The sequence below is a fragment of the Microcebus murinus genome, chromosome 5 (genome assembly GCF_040939455.1).
Source record: "Microcebus murinus isolate Inina chromosome 5, M.murinus_Inina_mat1.0, whole genome shotgun sequence".
Lineage (NCBI taxonomy): Eukaryota > Metazoa > Chordata > Mammalia > Primates > Cheirogaleidae > Microcebus > Microcebus murinus.
In genome coordinates this window covers 7,645,264-7,672,491 of record NC_134108.1, presented here as the reverse complement: position 1 = coordinate 7,672,491, position 27,228 = coordinate 7,645,264, and the positions used below count along the sequence as shown (strand labels likewise).

At 46.2% G+C, this 27,228-nt stretch overlaps 1 long non-coding RNA gene and 1 other non-coding gene across 2 annotated transcripts; one reads left to right on the top strand and one right to left on the bottom strand.

The window, feature by feature from the left end:
- Nucleotides 1-9,513: 9,513 nt before the first annotated feature.
- LOC142871239 (U6 spliceosomal RNA) lies at nucleotides 9,514-9,622 on the top strand. The gene has a single exon (XR_012919499.1). It is a non-coding gene; the product is annotated as a U6 spliceosomal RNA (small nuclear RNA).
- Nucleotides 9,623-21,648: 12,026 nt separating this feature from the next.
- On the bottom strand, nucleotides 21,649-23,957 carry LOC142870873 (uncharacterized). The gene is made up of 3 exons (XR_012919199.1): nucleotides 23,869-23,957; nucleotides 22,172-22,459; nucleotides 21,649-21,985 (listed from the first exon to the last, which is right to left on the bottom strand). It is a non-coding gene; the product is annotated as an uncharacterized LOC142870873 (long non-coding RNA).
- Nucleotides 23,958-27,228: the final 3,271 nt, after the last annotated feature.

The following is a 27,228-nucleotide window of genomic DNA, read 5'->3' as shown; positions in this document are numbered from 1 at the left end:
GGCTGTGTCAGCTCCTTCCAGCTGCGCTGCCCGCTCCTCATCCCTCCCTCTCTCCCAGACTGTCGCTGAGCACCGCTGGGTGCCAGACACTCTGCTGTGTGTTTGGAGATACCAAAACAACATGTGGTAAGCTCAGGTCCGATGCCTGAATTCACATGTCTAAATTTATTCAATCCTCACAATAACCCTAGAGAGATAGTAATACTCCATTCTACAGACGAGCAAATAGAGGCACAAAGCATTTTACATAATGTGACCAGCGTCACACTGGTATTAAATGCTGAAGATGAAATTTAAACCCAGGAGTCCTTGTCCCAGAGCTGGTGCTCCTGACCGCCACACTGTGATCAAACCTCACAATCTAGGAACAAACCAGCTGGGTCACAGTGTGGAGCAGCACGCAGGTGACAAGAGGACGGTGGGGACCATGGGGCACAGAAAGGGTCTGACTTTACCTGGGGTCCTCTGTGAGGAGCAAACCATGTCCCCAGTTTGTCTCACTGGCCATGGGCCCCCAGCACCCTCACAGCCAGGTCTCACAGAGCCAGGGCTCAAGAGCAACTTCGGGAATGAAGTTGTGAATGAACAGAACATGGTGCTGTGCCGTGAGGACATGAGCAGTGACGCGGCCGCTGCTTTCTGAGTAGGTTCTGCGCCAGCACAGCTCCCTTCCCGCCTCGGGGCCAGGAGCAAAGGTGCCTGGGGGTGGGGGCGGTGTTCAGGCCCCCTTAGCAGCAGCACTCCCTCCCCCGGGCTGCTTGCACACTTGCTCTGGTCTTGCCCTCGCCCCCCAAGACCCCCTCGGCTACAGCACCTGCTTCTGGGGACACACGTGGGAATCCGCTCAGCACATGTCCATCAGCACCTGCTGGGCCAGGCCCCAGCTCAGGCCCTGGCAACACTGCGGTGAGGAACACAGGGGGGAAAACTGCCCGCAAGGACGGTGGAGGGCAGTAATAAACAAAATAAATAAGTGAAACACACCCCTTGCTCACTGACTCTGAGCCCAGGTCTTAGGCTAAGAGAGCAAGAGCTGGACACTGTGTGGGGTGTTGGTGACAAACGCTGTGCAGACATGCAAAGCAGAGAGACATGAGGACAGTGCAGGGTGCTGTGAGGGCTGTGATTTTAAATCATCTGAAAAACTGTCACTGAGAAGGGAACACTTGAGTAAAGGCAGGAGTGAACTGTGCAGGTAGCTAGAGAAGAGCATTCTAAACTGAGGGAAGAGCAAGTGCAAGCCCTGTGGTGGGAATGTGTGGGACAGGACATACATTCTAAGGATGCTGGAGGGCCCTACAACTTTCCCCTGTGGACAACATATCCTGGAATTTGAGCAGCAGGAGCTGCTTTGCAATCAGACGGAACTGGGTCTGAAGTCTTGCTTTCCCAGGGACCAACCATGCAAACTTGAACAAATTCCTTAATCTTCCAGAGGCCTTTCCCAGCCTGCCAGATGGGAAGCTACGGTCTAGAAGGTCAGTAGCAGAGTCAGGACAAAACAAACGGCAGTTACACAAGTGATTCAGGGAAAAGGAGAATCTCACCTTCTCCTGCACATCATTTCTAGGGTGACACGTTAGAAGTGGGATCCTAGCAGAGCACCTGCCTTCCCTGCCCGGTCTGCTGTCACGCCCCTGGGCAATAACTGCCTGGGCCACTAATAATGACAAGAACATCATCTCACACTAGGAAAGGATTTGTGGGGCCTGAGGCCGACTCACATACACTGCCTCCTTGGCACATCTCGGCAACCTTCTAGGATGGGCAGAGGAATACTGTTCCTACCCTACTTAACATGTAAAGTACAGGCAATGGGGAGAAGTGAAGTGACTTAGCCAGGGTTGGAGCCCCTCAGGGTGGCAGGGCTCCAACAAAAAGGGTGGAGAACATACAAAATAAAAATAAACTGAAATAAACTCTTTCCTAATTTAACTGGAGGCTACACCCTCTGTGGTCAACTGAGCCTCTTCTAATGTCGTTAGCTTATCTTGTTTTAACCTCGTTTAATAGTTTATTTTCAGACTGTCCAGGGCCGAAAATCACAGAATTTCCAAGTCAGAAAGGATGTTTGAGATAGCTCAGGACAACTCCCCCATTTTACAGATGATGACACTGAGGCCAGGAGGTCTGATGACGGTTCAAGGCCAATCGTCTACCAGTGTAGAGTAGAAATCACAATACTTCTGTTGTCTTGCAGTCCAAATTATCTTCTACTTCTCAAAGACTTAGAAATCTATGACCTAATGTCATTGCTATTTTTGTACTAAACATAATATGCAACAAAGATAAATTTCTAAAAATTCTACATTTGGGTCAATAGTTTTAATCAAAACATCCAATTCTCCTCTGCCTACTCTATTTGCTCCTGTGACTCATTCCCCCTTGGATATTTTTTACTGCCTTTTATTCTCGTGCCACCATAAAAGAACCCCACTACTTCCAAATGTGTCTTCTGTTTTTGATAGTGCCTAATGCTGGCATGTTCTGACAGCCCACAGTGCCACCTCTGGACAGCAGCGCACACCAGGAGGCTATGTGGCATTGACTTGTATAATGATTTGAAGGAAGAGCTGAGTTGAAAGGAGAAAAATTAGGATTACACATTCTTTATTAGCCCTCCTTGTTCATTTACTAAGACGTTTCAATAATGTTTCAATAAAGTCTTCCAGGTTAGGAGGCTACTCGTGACTGAGCCCTTGGTGTCGCCTTTTTGAAGGTCCCTCGTCTAGCACTCACAGATGTATCCAATTTTCTGCTCAGTGACTAATCATATGTAATATGGTAAAGCAAGCACAGTCCAACAAAAGAGAGATCTGAGGACGTGAACATCTAGAACCTTCCTTTGTTTCACTCCACCAATAATTCCAAGGGATTGGAGCTCCTTCATTGAGGAGGACAGAAAGAACACTTCTCCCTTCATAAGCAGTGTGACAGGAGCAAGCTAGGCATGATTTTTAATGATTCTTAAGTACTCAACAGATGTGTCATTTTACTTGTTCTGAAAACTCAGAGAAAGAGCCATGAACTCAGCAAAGAGAATGAAGATGTGGGGAGGTGATGGGGGTTTGAGAGGCTTCCAGAAGGAGCTACACAGGCGCTAGCCAGGCAGAGAGGGGCTGGGGTACACCTGGGGTTAAGGGGCCACACGTGGTCTGGGAGCTAGAGCCCAGTGTATGAGACAGGGGCAAGCGCAGGCTGGACCAGGCAGGACTTTACCTCCCAGGCTGAGCCACCAGAGCCCAGTGGGGCAGCAAGCCTTAACCCTGGGCTCAGAAAGAGAGTTCTCCCAATCCCTTGTGATGGTCTTCAAAATGCCTGTATATTTTTCATCAACTTTTCAAAGATATATGTGACCCCCAAAAGTTTTAAAATCACCTGCCAGAGAGGATGGGAAGCCACTATTCTTCAGACTGAGCTCTCTGGTGACACTGTGGGGAATAGACCCAAGGAGAGAAAGGCTGGTGGCAGGATACTGGTAAGGAGAACAAGGAGGGGAGTGGCCAAGGGCGGGAGAGCAGCAGGACAGGAGGGCAGCAGGCTGGCCCCAGCAGGTGCAGCAGCCAGAGGTGAGAAGTGGGGAAAAGAGCAGAATCTGGCCTGATTCCCTGCATTTCTAACTTGGGGGGAGGGGCATGTGATGGTGCTACCCAATGTGGGGGGTTCACAGGGGAACAGAAGCAGTGTCATGCAGGAAAGATGCTCAGAGATGGTTAGAAATGTTTCCAATGCTTGCAGGGTGGTGGGGGATATAGCTAGAAATGACCATCGGCATTGTAGGAACTGGGGCATTTTAGAAAAAGACAGAGCTTGAAAGCAAAACTTTCCACACCCTTCAGATAGGACAGGCGCAGCTAAGGTGCAGTGAGGATCTGGGCGGCCCAACATCACAGAGGGAGGTGGTGGCAGGGAAAGCTCTTTATTCCCCAAGAAAGGGCTGCTGTTCCAGTTCTGTTGCTCGTGCTTTTGAAAATAAGCATCTGAGTTGCTGATGGCAGGTTTCACAGGGCCTGGGGTTGGCTGACAACCATGTACTTTTGCATACAACGCTGAGGTATCCTCAGCTCATGAGCAATGTTCAGAGATGTCTGCCAGAGGTCAGCTATGCAATTTGTGTGGTTTTATCTCTTTGTCACTGACCTGGAATAAGGAGTGGAGGAAACACACACTTAGTTTGCTGGATGCTGCAGAGAGCCAACACCTTGGAAGAGAGATGCAGATTCCAGCCACTTGAATGAATTAGGCAAAGGGTTCAAAGGGGAGAAAAAAAGATGAAGTTCTCCAGAAATGAGGTTTAAAAATATCATAAAGGATGAAGGTTCAAAAGGTATAGCTCAGCAGGAAGAAATGCAACTATGAAAAGATAGCTACTTTCAAAAGCCAAAAAAATCATGTTTCCATTACCATCAGTTCTGGTCTTGTAATTCCTATAGTATTAGATCTAATTTAGATCATCACATATATAAAAAGCTGAACTAAAATAACCTCTTTCCCATCTCAGAGAAGCCAAGAGCTTGGTATAAAGGAGTGGATACTGGCCAGCCCCTTCTCCTTCTCATGTGCATGATAGGGTGAACAAAAGACACTCACAAAAAAGTGAGCTGAACCTCTTAGGTGACCTGTTATGTCAAAGGTACAGATCAAGATTAGTTTGAATAATCTCCTATCACCAAGTTAGGGCACAGGGGTCACTGGTAATTGTAGGCTTCAGATCTGTAGACTAAGACCAATTGAAGTTTTTCTCTGAGGTCAAATGTGAGAGCGGTTTTGGACTCAGTTGTTCTAAATAATTATTGGGTTTTAGCAATAGCAACATAGAAGCTAACAGAGTTAGGAGTTTTTACTTATTTTAAAAGCTTACTCCATAAGATTATCTACTCTACTATTTAATGCTTGAATTTTAAATACACTATATAGTCTCCAATTTCAATATATATAGTTTTAAATATGTAGTTTTCATTCTAGTATGGTTTAGAAAATTCACAGCTCGGACCTAGATCTCAGAATGCGCATTCCTCCCGAATGCCAGGGGGCTCTCCGGCGGCTGCCCCCTGGTGGTGACATTCCCACACTGTGGAGAAAGAGCACCTGCTGCAGGGGACAGTGACACAGCTCCAAGTTCAGAAAGGACAAACTCAAACTTCGGCGAAGGCAGACGTCTCACGTCGGTGTAGACACTCATCTTTAGGAAACTTTGCCACGACCCTTCCACATGCCCACGTTTGTGTGGGTGCACCCTTGTCCTGACGCTCTTCGAGGGGATAGTGGGTCTGTCATTGGTCCGGGCAGCCTGGTGAGCAAAGCCCAGTTCTAAAAATTTCTGTGAAAAAGCATGAAGGGAGACACTTCCAAGGAATAAGGTGGAAAACTGCCGCACAGCCGAGTTGCCAAAGAAACACTGAATCCCAGGACAAATACCAGAGAGACAAAAAGTAATGAGCCCGTGATCTTCTGCTCCATCTCCAGGTTATGCTTCAGGCCCCTCATTTTCCACTCACCTCCCACTTGACCGCACCCTCCACAGCTCTGATACACTCCCACTCGCACGATCTGCCTGTCTTGAGGGTGTTGTGACCTGAATTGATGTTGTCACTCCACACGTTGCCACTCAAGACGAAGCATGAACAAGGTCAGTGGCCTCGGGTCGCGGTGGATCAAGGAAGTTGACGGAAGGGCACTGGCGGGTCCGCTGTGAGCCTGATCTATGGAGTGTTGTGGGTAAGGTCAGCGACCAGGACCGGGACCGCAGCCAACAAGAGGCCTGGGAGAATCCCAGTGGGAGAGCAGAGACGCTGAGGTCAGCTAGGGCACGGTGTGCACAGAGGAAGGCCAGCGGCTCTGCTCGGATCAGAACGCAGCACAGCAGGGGCCGGCACCCAGGCTGGTGAGGACGCTGCACCGTGATGAAATAATTCTTTCTATACAGTGTGTGACAAGGGCAGTGATGATAGCTACAGCATATTACCTTCAGAGCACACCTGGCGGATTGCACGGTGGCTATGAACCAACCGGGACTCAAGGTGAAAATACCTGGGCAGACAGACAGACAGACAGGAAGAAAACATCACGCTAGGTCGGCCTGGAGTTGGAATCCAATGTGAAGAGTCCCCAGGACCGCAGTGGCAGCAGGACTCCCCAGACAAAGGCTGAGAGACAGGAGAGACAACACGGAAGGTGCTGGGAAACTCTCGCCCGACCCTTCAACAACAGCAACAACTCACGTTTACTGAGCGCTTGCTCTGTGAGCTGTCCACGGATGATCCCACAGACCCCGCACGAAGAAAGGCCGTTGCGATGCGGCAGCCGAGCCTCAGAGAGCAGTCTGGGGTGACTCCCCTAGCCAGGGGTCCTCCCAGCCACCTCCTCTCCTCTCCGTGTCGATCTCTTCCTCCAAAGTGCGCGCCCGCCTCGGAGAAGCAAGTCCTGCGTAAACGGGGAGCTATGGCTGCTGCTTCCGCACTCGCACGGCACGCTGACGCACGGCACGCTGACGCACGGCACGCTGACGTTCGGCACGTGACGCCAGGCACGCTGACGCCCGGCATGCCTGCCTCCAGGAAGCAGAGCCTCCCTGCGTGGCTGACAGCAGACAGTTGAGGGAAAGATGAGGCACCTATTACAGCGCCTATCGAAGGAAGAGCAGGATTAGAATCAAGTGCATTTTTTGTTTTTAAAAAGAATAGCGGATCGAATGGTGCGCAATGGGAACTAAAGCTGCTGAGTGCCCGCGGGACAAACGATCGTCAGGTCAGTCGCCTGCAGCCGGCACTGTCTCAGCGGCCAGTATCTGCTATTCTGGTGGTCTTCTCTTTTCTGCTGGTTTCTCTACCATAAGGATTGTACAGTAAGCTAAAAAAAAAAAAAAAAAAAAAAGACATCTGGGCTACCCACTTCAGCCGACTATTTAATATTACAATACTAAGTGTAGTAGTGTATCACAATAACCAAATAAGCAGTGTCAGCATCTGTTATCAGGATCTGTTATCAGGATCGTTTCAAAACGAGATCAGAACCATCCACTTATTGGCCTGACTCACCATACACATCCTCTGGCCGGATTTGTCTGGCATTTGCCTCCCTCAGCAGATGCCTTGTTCTAACTGGTCCACACTGCAGAATCCAGGGTGTGACGCAGGAGATTGTCAAAGTATCCGGAAACTTTTCAAATGAACAAGAATGAACGACAAAAATGAAAATAGCAAAACTCTCTCCTGACTCACTCAAAAACGAGTGAATGAGGCAAAGCCTACCAGTGCAGACAGAAACAATAGTGCTACAGAAGAGACAAAGGAAAGGAAATCTGCAGTGGTGTTAATCTGTAGTAATGGGGCACCATATTTGCCATGATTGTTGCAAGGAGATACAGAAAAAGAGGCTCTGAAGAATGGATTGGTAGGTCAGTTTCGTGCAACGTTCATTATCAGTCTTTCCAAGTATCAGGAGAGGAAAAATTCAAAACGCACACCTTGGTTGTGGTACTTATCCCTGCCTTATCAGTAGCAGGTGAACCGCATTATTTCCAGAAGAAACAGACCAATGTCAGGATTCACTCACTGACCAGCCACATCAAACCAAGTAGGTAACCCCATAGCTCGGGCTCTCCAAGCTTGAATCAAAGCGACAATTACACAAGTCATTCCAGACAACTTTGGCTACACCAAATGCTCACTCGTTTCAAAGCATTCACTCAAATGGGTGGTCTTGTTCAGCAAACGGCAGTAACTGCCCGTGTCTGCCACACAGACACGTATGAGGCCATCTATAGAGCGCCTTGCTGGGAACCACCCTCTCTAATCTTATCGCTCCTGGACTTTCAGAAGTCACTTTGTTGACAATGAGCCAAAGAGCCAGTAGGAAATATATGTTCCCAACCCATATGTCTACAAGAACAGACGACTCTCTTCAAAAAAAACAGACCTTCCTAATATGGAAGCACTTTCATGTTCTAAATGGGTCAACACTGATTGACAAACACTAAGAAATGTGTATTCCTTTAGAAATGGACCTCTCAGATACATACTACATAGGATTCCAGCTATATGACATTCTCAACACAGTGAAAAGATCAGTGGTTGCCAGGGGTTAGTGGGGGGGTGAATGGGTGGAGCACAGGGAGTTTTTAGGGCAGCAAAATACTGTGTGTGATACCACAACACAGATGCATGTCATTATAGATTTGTCCAGACCCATAGAATATACAACACCAATGTCTAGTGAGAATATATTTATAACATTCCCAGAAAATTCTTTGATTAATTGTAAGACAGCTGATGTCAACACTAGCTGGACAGTGATTACACAACTACGCTCTGACAGAGGTTCATAGGTGCCTCTCAGTGTTGACAACTCTCTTCTTCCTGAGATGTGAGAACATCCATGCCTTAGTTGGGATCATTGATTATCTAGCCTTCCTAGCAGCTAAAGGTGGGCATGTAACTCACTTTTAGCCAATGAACTACAAACAGAAATGTTGCATGTGACTTCTGGAAAGTATCTTTAGCAGGAGCAAAAGATACTCCTTCTACCTTCCTGCCATGTGGAAAGAGGTTTGGTGGCTAGAGCTGGTGGTGTCAGACCACAAAATCATCTTGGAAATGACAGCTGCACATAGTAAAGCAACAGTGTAGAAGGCACCAGGACTGCTGATATCCTGCAGCCACCAAACCAGCCCTGTTCTCTTTCACATGAGCTACCAAAACACCTATACCTTATTTTAACTTTGGCAGGGGGTGGGGGAGCGTCTTTGTTGCTCCCAGACAAACCTAATCTAAACAAGCTCAGCATCACACTAGTAAGCCCCACAGCCTGGCACATGTACTCTTTATGTTAGGAAAAAGGTAATGATAGAGATTATACTAAGAAGTCCATTCAAGGAGTCTTTATCAGTGCTAGCAGTAAAAGAGAATTCAAGTCCATAGAGTCTCACCCCTAGGAGAAATCAAGTCTAGCATGCTTCACGACATAGACCACAAACTGCCTCCATGCAATCCTAAGCAGACTCCCGTGTCAAGGTTCCCTCCCTTTTATAAAGGTCACATTCCTTCTGACACTGGGTGAAACAGCTTCTGGAAAGTCCTGTGTAGCCCCAGGCTGCCCAGCATCCCTATCCATTTTCCAGCTTTCCAAGTGGGACAATGAAGGCAGCACACTGAACACGATCGCTGTGACCTGCAGACCCTGCACGTGATCAGCTCCTTTCCTGGAGCCTTTGCCAGGGCCCTGCCTCCTGCCTGCTCCAGCACCTGCAACATCACCATCCTCATCAGCAAAGGCTGCATGAAGACGAATACATGAATCAATAGTTCATGCCCAGATTCCCGAATGGTCACTGGGCCCAGACAGAAATCCTTTGCTGGGCTTGAGTGAGAGAGAAAAACTGCAAATGAGTCCCTGACCCTGCCTAGACCCTTGTGGACCTGGTAAACCTCAGGCCATCAGGGCTCACGCCCTTCAGGCAATGTTACTGGGCTTCTGGAATCTCTGCTCAAATGCTTTTGCCTAAAACAGATCGGGGTGCTCACTTCGGCAGCACATATACTAAAATTGGGATGATACAGAGAAGATTAGTGTGGCCCCTGTAATAAAAATAAGATTTAAATAAATAAATAAATAAAACACATTGGGACCCATTTATTAGTGGCAGCAAAGCTCCTAATTTCTCCACTAAAAACAAAAAATCAGAACTCCACTCTGAATGGTTTTTTGCCTTTGTCAAGCCATTCAGGCACTAGCCAACCGACATTTGAGTCAACCTGATGCTCTCCAGATTGCTAACACCACTAATATCACATACAAAGTATTTTTAGAGTACCACATAGCTGTTAGGGGGCTTGACAGTGTAGCCTGGTCCCTGCTCTCTTTCCCAAGTACTCCAGAAACAAGGGCGCTCTGGCTGATTAGGCAAACTCTACTCCCAGAACCGGCATGGGGCCTTCTCCTCCTCTTTGGTGCTTTCATCTGTTTCCCTCTCCATGTCTCTGCTCTGACTGTCTGGTCCAGGAGCTCCCTGCTTCCCCCTCGCCCCTCCTGAGCATCACTGGAGCATCTTTGCAAGAAGATGTGGTTGTATGAGGAAGAATGTGTCAAGGAAATGGGAAGATACCACTTTCATTAAGCATTTACTATGTGCACATAGTATATTTTATGTGTTTTCTCACTTAATTCTTGCAGCCAATCACAGTGATTTGTATTTCAATTCCCATTTTAAAGATGAGAAAACTGAGACTTTGAGTAGATAGGAAACCTGCCCAAGATCACACAGCCTATGCTACAGTTGGCACATAAATCCAGGCTTATTTGACTTCAAAGCCCTTCTTTTCACAGTAGTCTAAATAGTATATCTCCAACAAATACATTAGAGATGATTAATATTTAACAGTTACCCACAAATGCAATTCAATTAATTTTACTCTGGATCCATAGAATTAAGGCAGTTAGAGCCACACTTTGTATCATCTGGAAAAGATAGAGAAGTTGCTTTGAGGGTTTTGTTTTATTTTGTCTAAAGTTCCTTAAGAAAGTAGCACACCAATTTTTAGGACTAAGCCAAGAAATAGGCATTTAAATCCTAATTTAATTTTTAAAGAATTATGAGTTTTATTAAGGTCGAAAACAGAGCTGAAGACGACAGAGTCCAAAGTCTAGTTACCCTGTATTTTGGACAGGAACAATATAACCAAAAAGAATTTAAGTAATAATGTGGATAATTTGAGGAAGCATTTTTATAAGTCAATATATAAAATAATGTTTGGCAGTAGAAAGTCCCCAGTTCATATTTATTATGTCAGCATAGCTTTAACTACATGAATTTAAATTCATACTTCACTTTCTAGAACACCCAGTTTTCTCTAATACCAATACTTAAGAGAAAAAAAGAAGCATTTGCTTTCTTTTTTAATAAAAAATACAGATATTTCCATTCTTTTATGTATATATAAACCTATACAAAATACATTGTACTGTTTTTTGTTTTGTTTTGTTTTGAGATAGGGTCTTGCTCTGTTATCCATCCTGAAGTGCAGTGGCATCATCATAATAACTCACTGCAAGCTCAAAATCCTGGGCTCAAGCAATCCTCCTCCCTCAGCCTCCCTAGTAGCTGGGACTATAGCTGTGCACCACCACGCCTGGCTAATTTTTTTTATTTTTTGTAGAAACAGGGTCTCACTGTGTTGCTCAAGCTGGTCTCGAACTCCTGGCCTCAAGTGATCCTCCTGCCTGGGCCTCTGAAAGTGCTAGAATCACAGGCATGAGCCAACACACCCAGCCCAACATTTGCTTTCTAATATGTGCCTTCTTTGTTTAAAAGAAATGAAAGAAGGAGGATTAACCTAGGTGAACATTTCTAAGATTCCTATTATGTGGAAAATGGGCCAAAATCGTCGAGAAACTGATTATATAAAACTGGGAGGTCTACAGGCAGGAATGGCTGTAGATATTCTTAGCAGTTGAAGTCACTGGTTTATCTTGTTTTATAATTTTTTATCTTCAGCTTTCAGCACTGTTGCCAAGTTCCATAAGAAGATGCTCCAAGATGTGTTACTGAGAGCAAAAAGCCTCATTGTTTGAAAGTAATCTCCCCAACTGCCTGCTCCACAACCCCCAAGGTCTTCCAGCAGACACATAAAATACATAATTTCCATTTCCGTATGTGGCTTGGAATGCTTATTGTCATCACGCTATTGTGTCTGCTGCAAACATTTGTGTTCTGAAAGAATAATGACTTACAGCTCCTTAGGAGGCATGAGGGACCCAAGGCCTCTGTCTCTTCCCACGTGCTGTGCGCTGTCACCTCCACTTCCTTCCATCCCGAGAAGCTTTGGGATTGCAGTGAGTCCACAGGTGAACATCTCTCTACTATACCAGGGATGCAACGTTTAGTTCATCCCAAGCCCAGCACAGAAAGGGGACTCAGACAGGGTAGCCTCAGAGGCACATCCTTCCTTCCTTCCTCACCTCCGTGGGCTACAGCGGACCCAGTGACAAGGGGAGAGACAAAGGAGAGGGAGAAGGTCTCTGTCTGGAGCCAGCAGGGCAATGCTACCCTTAATCCTGAGGCCCCCAAAACTCCCTACTCCGTCTGCCTGCCAGGGTCCCAAATACTGCCAGCCGTTCCACTGCACCAAGACGCTTGTTCCCTACATTTCTTCATTAAATAAATGAATAAAAATCACTTGCGTCCTGAAGTATTTGAAACATACAGAAAAGTACAAAGAATAATAGAACAAGCATCCAAGTACCTATCACCCAGATTTTTTTTGCCATTGAGAACACAGAAGCATCTGAGCCGGCGGATCAGCTAAGTCCGCCCTGATCCGATTCACTTCCTTATCCGGATTGATACATTTGGGGGTGGGCATCGCATGGATGGGCTGAGATGTGTGAACCGCCCATATAGTGCTCTGAGCTGATGAAAGATGCTGCACAATAACAATGCTGTCCTCGGAGAGAGTGCCCTCTTGCTTTTCACACCCAGAAGACACGTGGGGGAACATGGGCTGCAACCCCTGAAGAAATATCTCCTAGTAGCAGGTGCATCATAAATTTTGTTGTGTTCAATTGTCAGTATCCTAATCTAGAGCTAAAAGAAATCTCAGGGCCATCCAGTTCAGCCTCTCATTTCACAGATGGCAGAAATTGAATCTCAAAGGAATTAAGTGATGTACCCAAAGTCACACAAATACCTAGCGGGTCAGGGCTAAAAACTAGTTCTCTGCTATCACTCAGTGTAATGTTTTTTCCTTCACACCATATTGTTTTTTCATGAAGAAATAAAGTGAAACTCATGTGCACTTGCTTTTGCCATTGGCAGGGCTAATAGAGGAGTGAAATTGGTATTTTTGCCCCCTTTCCTTACAATGTCTATTTCCTTTTGACCGAACCACATCCTCTGCAGTTGGTGCCCTGGGCTTACCCCAGTTCCCCTCGAACTCTGCACCAGGGTCCGTTCCCTCTGCCCTCATTTGCACCTGGCTGAGCTGAGCGAGGAGCTCTCCCTAAGCATATCTGGCCTGACCTGGCTGGTGTCCTCCAGTGGACCTTGAATCCTACCACACTAACAGAACTGCCCTAACACCTGCCATCAGCCTCCTCCCTGCAGCCTCAGGCCAGGACTTGTTGACCCACCCTTCCTCCTGTTCTTCTTTCTACTATCAAATCAGTCCAATATCCAAAATGCAAAAAAAAAAAAAGAAAAGAAAAGAAAAAGAATAATATAAGGCAATAGAGAGGAGAAAACTTGGATAATCCACTAACAGAATAGTCTAACACTGAAAAAGAATAGGCTATAATGAACATCCTTCCCTTGATCCTACTTCCGAGTGACTAAACCTTCCATCATTCAGTCAAGGCAGCGAAATCGAATCCAGAGACACCCACACGACTGCCAGCCCCTACGTTTTGATGTCAGGGAACAAAAGAGGTGTCTGGACTTCTAGTAACCCGTGGTCATGCTACACGACATGAATCCAAATTGCATTTCCCAGATGCCTCCGTGAGAAGCCCCCGGCTCTGGTTTCCTGGGCACGGTCCCACCTTAGAATGGTGTCGGCGTCTGGGCTCCTCGTGGCCGGACGTGTGAAGGGGCCGACGAGTCTTTGGGTCCAGGAGGACGTCTGCTTGCAGCCTTTGGAGCTTCTCTGTCAGCCTGCCAGGAGAGTGCCAGAGGGACAGGAATCTCCCGCAGTCTCGGAGGCTGGCTTCAGGCAGCTGGACAGTAGTTTCAGATGGACTAAAGTATGAGAAGAGCTATATGCAAAAAGCCCTTTTAACTTTAAAATTCTAAGATTTTATGATTTCCAGGTCACTTTTCTGCAAAGCTGGGGCCACTGGCATTCTCAGAGGGGATTCCCCAGGTCGAGGCCAATGGTCCCTAGAGAATTCCTTGGTAGCTCCCAAAGGAGCCCCCAGAGCTTCACCTCACGTTAGCTCCCGAGTCCTGGCAGGTGGCCGTGAAAGAAGAAAACATTCACGTGTACCTGAGAGGAGCCTTGAGAGTGACAACTCCTCAGAACTGGACTCGAACCGGCTTGGGCCGAGGCTTGCGTCCACCTGCTTTCTGATGGCCCCAGGGACAGAGGCCCAGCTCCCTGCACCCCTCCTCACTCACTCAGGCCTCTTCAGAGAGGCAGGTCCACAGGTAAGAGGGCCTAGCTCACATCTTAACCTCATCAACGCTCAATTTCTCCCTCTAAAATGAGGAAACTAGTTGGACTTAGCTCACAGGGCTGTCTGCGAAGTGTAAATGAGAACGAACACCTCTGGGCCTCTCTCAGCACGGTGCCCTGTGCACAGCGAGCGAGCAGTACCCAGCGCCGTGACGCACCGAGGCCGCGCAGGAGCTGAGCCCCGGACTCATACTGGGAACGGTGTGGTCCAGGGCTCCATCGAGTACATGAGAAAACAGAGACCTAGGAAGATAAATCAGTCTCCTAAATCCATGCCGCCGCTTGCCACAGATCAGAATCCATTTGCGCTGACCCACGATCCAGCATGCCCGTGTCCCCTCCCACATTGAAGGCACCTTTCTTTCTCAGGTTAGCCTTTATCGCGATGGCCACAAAGCCATCTTTAAAGCTTACGCGGTGTTTTGCTTCGGTGGGCTGAAAACAGCACACACTTGAGTGCCCAGCAAGCCTGATTCACCTCCCAGAGCAAGCCGTCTGGCTTCTGTTGCGTTTCACACAGAATTTCCCTAAGCTTGGCATAAAACATCCTTTCCTCTTCTTTCTTCTTCTCCTTTTTTTTTTTTTCTTTCCAGTCCTTTGAATACTCAACAGAGCCTCATCTAAAGCTTACTTTGGAACCCCAAACGCGGGGGTGACTCATATCAAAGAGCTTTCCGCCACCTTCTCTCACGGGTCAAAGCCTCCCCGCTGACAGCCGCTCTGTCTGAGAGGTGCGGCTCGGCCCCATAAGTCATCAGGTACAGACGCTACCGGGGCCACGTCACCTGGCGCCAGCTGCAGGGGAACAACTCACATGAGGCACATCTTACAGCTGAAGAAATGTGGTTTCTGCTCTGGAAATGAACCTGATAAACGGTTTTCTTGCTAGGACTCACCCAGCTACCCTGACGCTGCCCGCCACGGGGCGTTTTCAGTATCCACTCCTCAGTGAGTGGAATTCAAGGAAACCCAAAACGAGTTTCTTGACTTCTCGAACGAAAAAATATACTTAGAGGCAATGCCACAAATTATGAAAAAGAAATTCTATTTTCAAGCTCACTTCAACCCAACACCTACTCACGGAGCACCTACTGTGGGCAGCCCTTTCCACGTGCGGGTTTACACTTTCCTGTCTAGCCCTCGAAACTCCCCGGCGAGTGGACTTCTTTCTGCCACAGGGTCTCAGGAAGATAAAGGGAAACAGTGGGAGAGCCTCGGGTGAGAGGCCAAGGTGTCTTTGTCATCAGTTCAGTGTAGTATTCCCACATTCCCACATTCCCCTATTTATATCACCTACGCAATCAAGGTTGCATTTGTGGAGCTAATATTTCGCACAGTTTTATGGAAGGTGGATTTATCACAGTGGTTCAGATTTATGATAAGCCTTTAGTTACTATTCCCATTTGCATCATCCCTAAAGAAGCAAGGTGGATGGTAATCTCAGAGGGTTACCGGTGATTCGCCCCAGGCTGTCAGATTTTAATGGTCTGCTCAGTGTGACCAAGACACATCAGAGCCCAGGAAAGTGTCTCGTTGGGGTCAACGTTCGACATAACTAAAGGAAGGACACACAAATCCTTCCATCTTCCCAGGATGTCTGCTCGGAGGGTTGATCGTGTCCCTGGGGTGATGATCTCAAGTGATGACACCACACTGTGAATCCCAGACAGCCCCAGCGACATGTTTCAGCTGAAGCCCACATCTGCTCTGTTGATTAGAAACAGCCTGAGAAAATTATCATTCTTATTACTGGGTAATTTTTAGCACTCTCTCTGATCTTCTGCCCTGGGAACCATATGCTTCACGACATCTTACACTGGATGAAAACACTGCGCTGCAGTCAAGCATTGTTGACATTAGTATTTATTGAGAGTACTTGAGGCCTCCCCTAGTGGAGTTGGCAGAGGCCAGCAGGGTTGTTACCAGTGCCGGGAGGCTGGCTCTCGGGCTTTGTCCTGGGACGTGAAGAGGCATCTCTGTGCCATCCCACCATGGGTCAGCCACTCGGGGACTCGTCTGCACACAGCACCACCCTCCACCAGGTGCAGTGTCTTTGGCTGGCTTCCGGTTCTCTCTCCCATCCTCCCCCTCACCAACATCCTCATTACTGTTTTTCCCTTTTATCAAGCTGGTGTGTTCTTAGATCATGCATGTTAATTTTTGATACTAACTAAGCTAAATAAAGCATAAAAGCAAGGCAAACCTCCTGGCACAGATGGACTGAGAGGGAGAAAATAATTTCAAAGTCTCCTACGCGACTGTTGCACTGCTTCCCTCCAATAGAGCAGGTCGGGGAGCTGCTCTCGAGAGTCGGGGTGGGGGGCGGGGGGTGTCAGCCTCCCGTAGGCTCCCAGCTCGGGGTCGTGTCAAAGCCCAGACCTCAAGGAGAGGACAGCCCTTAGTACCTGCCCCAGGAGGCCCATCTCTTGCTGTCTGGTGGCCTGAGTCAGCCGAAGCCTCTACGCCGTCTCCCGGGCAGCCCTGGGCTGGCCCCGCTGGCCGCCGATGCAGGAGGCCACCCGCACGCCCTCCTGCCCCCAACCCCAGCAGCAGAGACAGCGCAAGGATTCCTGCTCTCCAGGCTTCCCTCTCACAGACCCTATCCCAATCACCCCGTGTACAAAGCACAAAACAATTGCTTGGGTTCTGAACGAATCACAACATTAGGGCCGTTGCCGTGTGTCCCTGAGTCACCTTGATCAGACTGTGATGATCCCAGATCTCTCAGTTACACATTTATAAATTATTAGGAAACTGTTCTTCAAAAACACTCTTATTTGCAATTACATCTATTATAGTTAATAAGGGACAAGGGCAGGAGGAAAGGTGGAATTTTAATTAGGGTGGTCAGCGTTGACTTGATGAGAAAGCAACATTTGAGCAAAGAGTGTTCTTCACTCTGCTGGACACAGGGAGACACCCAGGTAAGTCAGACATAGCCCTGGGGCTAAGGAGTTTGCCATCCGATGATGGAAAACTTTCAGAAAGACACATTGCAAGTGGATTAATAAAATGTGGTATACGTATACCATGGAGTACTATTCAGCTTTAAGAAACAACGGTGATCTAGCACCTCTTGTATTTTCCTGGATAGAGCTGGAACCCATTCTACTAAGTGAAGTATCCCAAGAATGGAAAAACAAGCACCACATGTACTCACCAGCAAATTTGTTTCACTGATCAACACCTAAGTGGACATACAGGAATAACATTTATTGAGGGTCAGGCAGGTGGCGGGGGGGGGGGGGGGGAGGGAAGGGGATGGGTATCTACATACATAATGAGTGCCATGCGCACCATCTGGGGGATGGACACGCTTGAAGCTCTGACTCGAGGGGCAAGGGGGAGCAAGGGCAATATACATAACCTTAACTGTTGTATCCCCATAATATACTGAAATTTAAAAAAAGACACATTGCATCATAACAGATGGAAGTCACAGAGATTGAAAAAAATAAGTCCATAAATCGCAACAAAAAAGAAAGAGCATGCTGACCCTAATGAGATGCACGTGGGTAAATAGCTTTGCAGGGTCCTGGGAGGAAGACAAGGGTGGTAAAGAAGGACAATTTCTGTACCTGAAGCTTGGGGAGGGTGGGAGGGGGGAGCTTAGGGGCCAGCGTGACAGGGCCACCGTGAGAAAAGGTGTGACGCCAGGAAGGGCTGCGCGGGAGTGGAGGCTGGAGGAGGGGGCGGAGGGTGGTGTGAGAGCTGAGGGTCCCTGCTAAAGACGATAACACAGAAGCCTCCCTGCAGAGGTGAGGAAGGGAGAGCAGCTGAAAACAAGGGCCCTGGCTCGAGGCACGGCGTTGCCCTGAAACATACAGGAAGCAGAACCGGAGTGAGGGGTGGAGGGGCAGATGCCCCCATCAGCTTCCTCTGTAGTGGAAGCCAAGGTCATGGCCAAGAATGAGAAACTAGGGGCCAGGCACGGTGGCTCACGCCTGTAATCCTAGCACTCTGGGAGGCCGAGGCGGGTGGATTGCTCGAGGTCAGCAGTTGGAAACCAGTCTGAGCAAGAACGAGACCCCGTCTCTACTAGAAAGAAAGAAATTAATTGGCCAACTAATATATATAGAAAAAATTAGCCGGGCATGGTGGTGCATGCCTGTAGTCCCAGCTACTTGGGAGGCTGAGGCAGCAGGATTGCTTGAGCCGAGGAGTTTGAGGTTGCTGTGAGCTAGGCTGATGCCACGGCACTCACTCTAGCCTGGGCAACAAAGCGAGACTCTGTCTCACAAAAAAAAAAAGAAGAAGAAGAAAGAAACTAGGGATGAGGGTTAGGGGTTGAACAGACCAGAAAAATTTAGAATAAACACCCTGAAAACCACAATTGCCAAATACAGCTGATAAAAAGGAGCAGGGGACATCAGTGACTGGAACCAAGAAACCCTAGTTTGGGACTTTCCCTTCCATGCTCAGCTCCTGGACATGGCAGGACAAACGCAAGAGAACCAGGGTGTGGACAGGGAAGGGACAAAGCCAAGGCAGCAGTGTGCCTGTGGCCACAAGGGCCCCTGCAAATGGGATTCAGTGGGTCTGCATTAAAATCAGTATGGCCTCGTTGGCAAACAAGTGAAATTATCAGAAAAATAATTCAGATTTGGCTGGCATGTGCTCAGAATCTGTTTTAGGATTTGGTCACTGGGACACCTAATTTAACTTGGCTCTGGGCCTCCAAGACTACATAATAATACAGGAGAAATTCTCTCTCTATGCTATATATGCAATGAACTTCTAGAGTAATGCATTATTTTGTCAGTTGGGCAGTAACTTTTAAATCTCCATGTCCTATTTCAGAATCAGCTCGGCAGGCACAAGACCAAATTGCATAGTTCTGAAGAAAACATAAACATAACCATGCAAACAGTATCTCCATAAAGTACAGCATTTGACAAGTTCACCCTAAATAATTCACTCTTTGTGTTCCACAAAAGCACTACCCTATGCAACCAATACAAATACATACACCCAAGCTTTGTGTTTTGAGACGTGTCAGTATGGACCAAATATTATCTGTCCATTTAATTTTAATGTTTGGTCTTCCTTAGACTGTGTTTCTTATATAAAATATTTTGGGATGCCCCAAAATATTGAAGTGATTCACTGATGTAATTAAAAACAAACTGTTTTCTGAACTTGGGCAAAGAACACACGTTAGCCAATGTGTCACTGAAACGGCTGTCAAAGGGCCCAGGCTGTGCGGTGGGACAAGGGTGGTCAGAAAGGGAATTGTGGACCACAAGGATTGGGAGAGTTTGAGGCTTGGGAGGACGAGAGAATGAAAAATAGTTCCTAAGGGAAGGAGGAAGGGAGGAGGCAGAAAGAAGGATGTGTCAGAGGTGACCTTTAGGAAGAGAAGGGCCAAGTTCATGTGCAGCATAGATCCTAATAATAAAGGGCCGGGGGGGGGGGGGGGATGGCTGACCTTGACTGGAGTGGAAAGTCATTTGGAACGAGAAAACTGAATTGCCCTGGGTTGGTTTTCCTTCCCCAATCTCTCCTTCTCAAAATCACCAGAGGAATCTTTGCAATGCCAACTCAACCAGGCTGCTCCATGCTTACTAAATAATACCACCTTGGCCACTTATTCCAACTGATAAATGCTGGCTCATCCCGCCAGTCTCTGCGCAATGTTAAGCTCCTTTGAGAACCTTCCTGGGCGCCCAGGCAAAGTCCGGCGTTCGCGTCTCCGAGATCCCCATAGACAGGCACATAACTGTCACTAGCATTAACTGCTCTGTGTTGGGAGTGCCCACATAATCAGTCCTCTTCTAAAATGCAAGAACCTTACAGACAAGGGTCATATTTACCCATGGCTGTACCCCAGCGCCCAGCACAAAGACTGGCGCATGGTTTGTGCTCAACTACCGGTAGTCAATATTTAAGAATAGGGGTTTTTTTTTTAACGAGGATGAACAGTTGAATCTTCCAGGGGAATTTTTCAGAAGGCAGAGGCCCAAGGCCTTCCAAGACCTGCCGGCTGCGTCTGCATCGGGCAGCCGTGTGCGGGAGGCGGTCTCCCAGCTGGGGCAGGCGCCCCCTGGAGATGCTGCTCCACACTCTGCACTCGCGGTGCCGACATCACTCGGGTGTCAGGAGCGGGGTCGCTGCCAAGAGCACGGGCTCCAGAGCCTGGGTCTGGATTCAAGTCCCAGCCTCCGTCTATGAGTCCGTTACCCGCCAGCCCCCGGAGCTTGGGCACGTTCCTGTGACTCTCTGAGCCTTGCTGGAAAAATTAAACAGCATGGGTGACATCCAAGCTGGTGCCGATTATGTCTGTAATGAATCAAAGTCTAGGGCATATGCTTGCCTTTGAATCCTGGTGATTAGAATAATGATGGTATTTTGTACATTTGCGTAGCTTGTTATTGTCACCACAAAACTTTCACAGTGTTGACCTCATTTTAACCTCTTAATAATACTCAAAATGGGGGCAGAGAATGCCTCGATCTCCTCTCTCTGTAGATGAGGGATCGCATTGCGTGGAGGTGTGAAGATCAGCCTTGAGCGCACCCGGGGTGCCCAGGCTGGAGCGGACGTCTTCCTGCTCGTCTCCTGTCCAACACCAACTCCCCAGTGCTCACCGGCCACCTCCCCCAGGGAGTCACACAGGCGTTCCGGCCACCGCTGGGAAGGAGCTGCAGGAAAACAGCCACTAATTGAGTCGCATCTGCTCAGGACCAGAGGTAAGTAGCACACCAGAAATAAGACTTCCATCTAGAAGGATACAATTCCAGGCTAAGAGAACACTGCGTGCTAACGTGCAGAGGCAGGAAAGAAGCAGAGGTATCTGCTGAGCGGCTGATTCTGACGAGTCAGAGAATCTGCTGGAAGGGAGTATCCTGGCCAGGTCACCAAGGGCCCCAAATGGCATTTACATTGTATTTGTTAGGTAATGCAGAGTCACTGAAGATTGTTAGCAGGAAAATCAATAGTTTCAACACTCTGTCCCTGGCTTTCTGAATGAATAAGAAGAAGAAGAAGAAGACAACCAGGTTTGGTGGCTCACGCCTATAATCCTAGCACTCTGGGAGGCCAAGGTGGAAGGATCGCTTGAGCCCAGGAGTTTGAGGTTGCAGTGAGCTGTGATTGGGCTGCTGCACTCTAGCCCTGGTGATAGAGTGAAACCCTGTCTCAAAAATAATAATAATAATAATAAAAGCTGGATGCATACTAGGCACTGCCCTAAGGGCTTTACAAGAATTAATGCATCTAATCATCATCCACACCCTGTGGGTAGCTCCTATCATTCCTCATCTTAGGGAAGAGGAAACTGGGGTGGAGCCGTGGTAACGGACTTGCCACGGTTACAGTCACGGAGCCGGCAGGTGGCAGAGCTAGTGCTCCAGCCTGAGGGCTGATGCTCTTATTCGCTTCACGAGTGCTACCTCCCAAAAAACTAAGAAAGGGGCAGTGCAGTTAGGAGATGGTAGCTGTGGGAATGAAAAGAAAGGAAAAGAGACATGATTATGAACAAATAAATATAGGCTTTTTAATATTATTATTTCATATTTGTAGAAATATACCTGGTAAGTAGTTCAAAAATCTCTCATTAAACACTTTTGCAAGTAGGATGCTTGGCTAGAATGACTTGTTTTACATCTGTGTTGCAGGTGAGGAAACATTCACAGATGCTACAAGGACCGTCCTTCTGGCTAGCGCACCCATTAGTTGGTCTGACGGGACGGACGCCTCACACCACATAGTCACCAAACAGCTAATGGCTGCAGCAAAGGGAACATGAGGGAGACAGGCACCCAGGCCATGTTGGTGCCCTGCCTCCTCCGTCTTCTGAGGCCATGCCTTCTCGAAGATACCTGGCAGGAAGAGATGGAAGAATGGAGAGGTGGAGAAAGTTAAAGAGAGGGAGTAAAAGAAAAAAAAACAAATACTTCAGCTATGTTTGAAAATGACCAGAAATCTAAAAACAGAAACCATTTTCAAACTTGCAACTGAAACCAGGAACAAAGGACAGTTAGAACAGCAAGCATGCCAAGCATTACCTAAGCCTGTCCTGGGTGTCCTCCGGAAAGAACGCTGAGAGTCTCTGTGCTGAGAAAAGCCCCATCTGGACCCGTTGGAGATATTCCCCGCTGACCTCATGCTCTCTCGCTGAGCTCATCTTGGATGGCTTCGTGGATGCGCAAATCATGCTTGATGTGCTGCTTTTAATATCTGCCCGTGTTTTCTGACTTCTTTTGCATAAGCTCCAGAGCGTTCCAACCCAGACGTCCCTGGAAGACTATTTCCAGGGCACTCTCATTGCCACTCCGATGGTTTATCAGTAGACCCTGCAGAATTCACTCCTTTTTGGTGACTTGCTATGCAATACTCCTCTTGGGTAGCCGTGATGAAGACTACCCAAGACTTGGTCACCCAGCTGTTTCCCTTGTTTTCCTGGGCACACAGCCAGCCTCCTTTGCTGTTGGGTGCGCCCACGTGACTGAGCTCTAGCTGAAAGAGTACGGGAGAATGACATCTGCCATTTCTAGGCTGGCCCATGAGACCCTCCTGCACGGGGTGGGGGTGAGTTCTGCTTTGGTCATGCTGAGTTTGAGGCTTCAGTGGTAATCCAGCTATGTTGGTTTGGAGCTCATGAGAGAAGTCAGAACTGGAGACAGAATCATTGATAGAGAATGCCCAGACACTGGAGAATGAGAAAAGGTCATAGAGCAGACCCACGAAGACCACTTAGTAAGTAAGACTATCCCACGAAGCTTGAGAGGTATCCCAAGGAGTGAGAAATGGGAAAGCTGGGTGAAATTTTCATGAAAATTAAGGGAGGTGAGGGTTTCCACAAGGCAGTAACGAATAGTGGCAGCTGTTACTGCAAGTGCTATAAAGTGAGGAATGAAAAACACCTACCAGGTTTGCCAGAGTCAAGGCCACTGACAGCACCTGCCAGATTTAGCTGGGGCGGAGGGTGTGGGGTGTAGAACACAGTCTCCAAGAATTTGAGGACCGAATGAGAGGGAGGAAGTATAGACCAGAAGTGTAGACTTTTGGTGTTTTTGAGGGAAGGAAGAACCTACAATGACAGAAGGAACATAGCAACAAGGCAAGGTATTTTCATGGAAAAATAAAGTGAATTAGATATGAGACCTACATTATCATTCCACCGTTGTAGGTAGGAAAAGGAGTGGATAGAGAGCAAGAGAGGACACACATACAAAACAAAATCCAAAATGTAAAAGGTGATTATCTCTGGGTGGTAGGTTGAAATGTGGGCTTTATTTTTTTTTCTTTGTAAATTCTTTATAAATTTCTGTATTTCCAAAATTTCTACAGTGAGCTTAGTGTTACATCTGTAACCGGAGGGGGGTTTTGTTTTTTATTTCTTAATGGGATACACTTAAGCTTGTTTATAAGCAAAAGAGGAAAGAGCCAGTGGCAAGAGGCAGGAGAAGGAGCAGCGTGCAGAGCAGCAGTCTGAGGGAGGGGGGACACAGGAGCCCAGGTCAGTGGAGAACGTTCTCTTCTAAGGCTTATGTTCTCTGTTAAACTGGTGGATACCAGCTGGGGGAAGGAGAGGGGAGGCATGTTGGGAGGGGTTCAGAGTTGGGGAGTTGAGAAAAACACTGAAGCACAAGGTCAGCACTCCACACACCCCCATGACCTCCCAGCCACACCAACCCCCCAACCACTCAGCCACACCCCTGACCCTCCAACCCCCAAGGAACCAGGGGTCTCCTCCTCACACCTTGCCATCTGGATTGTCCTAGCTTGTTTCTTCATTCTGGACAAAGTTCCTGGGGCAGTCTCCCTTGTTCAGAAGCTGTCCTCCTCCTTCCTCCTATAAAAGTTAATTTTCTGAAATAAAAGAGTAATTTTCCCATTCGTCCCTATGTGACCTCCCTCCAAGCTGACATCATTACCTGGCCCTGTCATGGGAAGCACCACATGAATTGACTCACCACATGTGCTGACGGTGAATAACAACTAATACTATTTCTTCCTACTGATGAAAAGCTGTATTTTAATAGAAGACTCCTAGAACCATGTGCTTTAATCAGAAGGTGAGCATTTGCAGCTCTGTGGCACTTGGGGAAGAGAGTCATTTTTTTGCAATGGAAAGGGAGGAGCTGTCCCAGTTTTCCTTAAATCCACCATCTATGTAATGGTCCAGCTTGTCTCCATATGAGACCAGGCACACTAAGGTGGATTCTAAATGCTCATCTGTCATAGACAAATTTAATCTAACAGAAAGATAAACTATGGCATAAGAAAAGAAGATTGTATTCATCAAAAATGTCTTTCAAGGACCAGGAATAAATAAAAGTCTTTGAAGAAATATAAAGACTGAGAGAGAGTTTACTAGCAGCAGATCCTCACTAAAGGAAATTCTTAAGGATGTACTTCAGGAAAAAGGGATATTATCCCAGATGGAAAGAATGAGATATAAAAATAAATGAAAGCAAAGAAAGGGAGAAATATGCAGATAAATCTAGAGAAACATTGAAATATAAAATAAGAAGAATGAGATAATATAAACAGTCACAATTATATTCTTGAGGAGTCATATAAAAACAAGATAGAACTAAAATACACAATAACAATAGCACGCATTAGAAGGATATAATAAAAACTGAAGCATTTTAAGGACTCTGTCTTATTTGGTGAGAGGGTTTAGATATTGATTAACTTTATTCTTTGATAAATTAACTATATATATTAAACTCTATGGTAGCCATGAAAAGAATAAAAATAGAGTGCATAACGTTTAACTACTGTAGAAAAAAGTGGAATGAGAAAAATTAACCAATCAATCCAAAACAAGATAAGAAAGGAGAGAGAAAGGAACATGGAAATACTAAGACGAGTAGAAATCACAAAATAATACAACATCATGGGAGCTATAAATCCAAACACATCAGTAATTTCAGTAAATGTATACAGATTCAATTCTCCAGCTAAAAGATAATGATTAATAGGTATTTTTTAAAGATACAGATAAAAAATATGGAAACAGAAACATTAAAAGAAAAAGGGTAAATATATATATTCAGATGAATATCGGTCAAAAGAAAACTATTATAGGTATAGTATTGGGAAGGAAGTAGACTTTAAAGCAAAAACCATTGCTATTGGTAAAGAAAATCACTAAATAATGACAAAAGGTTTAATTTGCCAGCAAGTTTAAATAATTCTAAATTGCTACTTACCTAATCACAAGGACTCAAAATATAGAAGCAAAAATAGAAAGAGCATGTAAAAATAGGTAAATCTACTACCATTTCTATTGATTTTCATATAAACACTCTCAGAAACACTTAACTACAAAGCTTCTGCATGACAAAAGAAATAATCAAAAGAGTAAACAGACAACCTACAGAATGGGAGAAAATATTCATAAACTATGTGTCACACAAAGAATATCTAGACTCTGTAAGGATCTCAAACAACTCAGCAAGAAGAAAACAAACAACCCCATTAAAAAGTGGGCAAATGGCCGGGCGTGGTGGCTCACGCCTGTAATCCTAGCACTCTGGGAGGCCGAGGTGGGCGGATTGCTCCAGGTCAGGAGTTCTAAACCAGCCTGAGCAAGAGCAAGACCCCGTCTCTATTATAAATAGAAAGAAATTAATTGGGCAACTAATATATATAGAAAAATTAGCTGGGCATGGTGGCACATGCCTGTAGTCCCAGCTACTCAGGAGGCTGAGGCAGGAGGATTGCTTGAGCCCAGGAGTTTGAGGTTGCTGTGAGCTAGGCTGATGCCATGGCACTCTAGCCTGGACAACAAAGTGAGACTCTGTCTCAAAAAAAAAAAAAAAAAAAAAAAGTGGGCAAATGACAGGAACAGGCATTTTTCAAAACAAGATATACAAATGGCCAACAAACATGAAAAAATGCTCAACATCACTAATCATCAGGGAAATGCAAATTAAAACCATAGTGAGATACCATATTACTCTAATTAGAATGGCCATTATTAAAAGTCAAAAAATAATAGATGTTGGCACAGATGTGGCGAAAAGGGAATGTTTATATGCTGTTGGTGGGAATGTAAATTAGTGCCGCCTCTATGGAAATCAGTATGAAGATTTATCAAAGAACTCAAAGTAAATAGACCATTCTATCCTGAAATCCCACTACTTGACTATATCTACCCAAAGGAAAAGAAATCATTATATCAAAAGGATACCTTCACTAGTATGTTTATTACAGCATAATTTGTAATCACAGAGATATGGAATCAACCTAAGTGCCCATCAACTGATGAGTGGATAGAGAAAACGTGATACTCCATATACGGCTTATGTTGAGTAGTTGAGTATACTAAGGAGTACTACTCAGCCATAAGAAAGAATGAAATAATGTCTTTTGCAGCAACTTGGATGGAACTGGAGACCCTTACCCTAAGTGAAGTAACTCAGGAACAGAAAAATAAATGCCACATGTTCTCACTTATAAGTAGGAGCTAAGCTATGGCTACACGAAGACACCAGTGTGGTACAAAAGACACTGAAGATTTAAGGAGAAAGGGTGTGGGGGGGGTGAGGAATGAAGAGTTATGTATGGGGTACAATGTACACTATTTAGGTAATGGGTACACTGAAAGCCCAGCCTTCAGTGCTGCACAATACATACATTAATGGAATTCAACTTGTACCCCCTAAATCTATTGAAATAAAAAAAGAACTCCAAAACTTAACACAGAAAAAAAAGGAAATTGGGAGCCCAACCATTCAAAAAGATTGATAAAATATCTATTCAAGACCAGCATACAGCATTGATTTTTTTTGGTAAGGATTAAATGAGTTGTCAAAGGAAAAATAAGTATTTGATAATATATTGCTAGTATTATTATTACTAGCTGTTGATATCAAAACCTGACAAGGACTGTATAAGAAAGAATAATTAGATATCAATTTCAATCAAGAAAATTGATGTAAATATTACCAAAGGGAAAAGAGGTATGTATAAATAATATCATGATCTAATTGGGCTTATTCTAGAAATTCTAGAAATTCAAGGTTGACATACCATGAGTTCATCAGTCACTATAACTCACCACATTAACAAATGAAAGGAAAAAAATCATACATTTATCTTAATA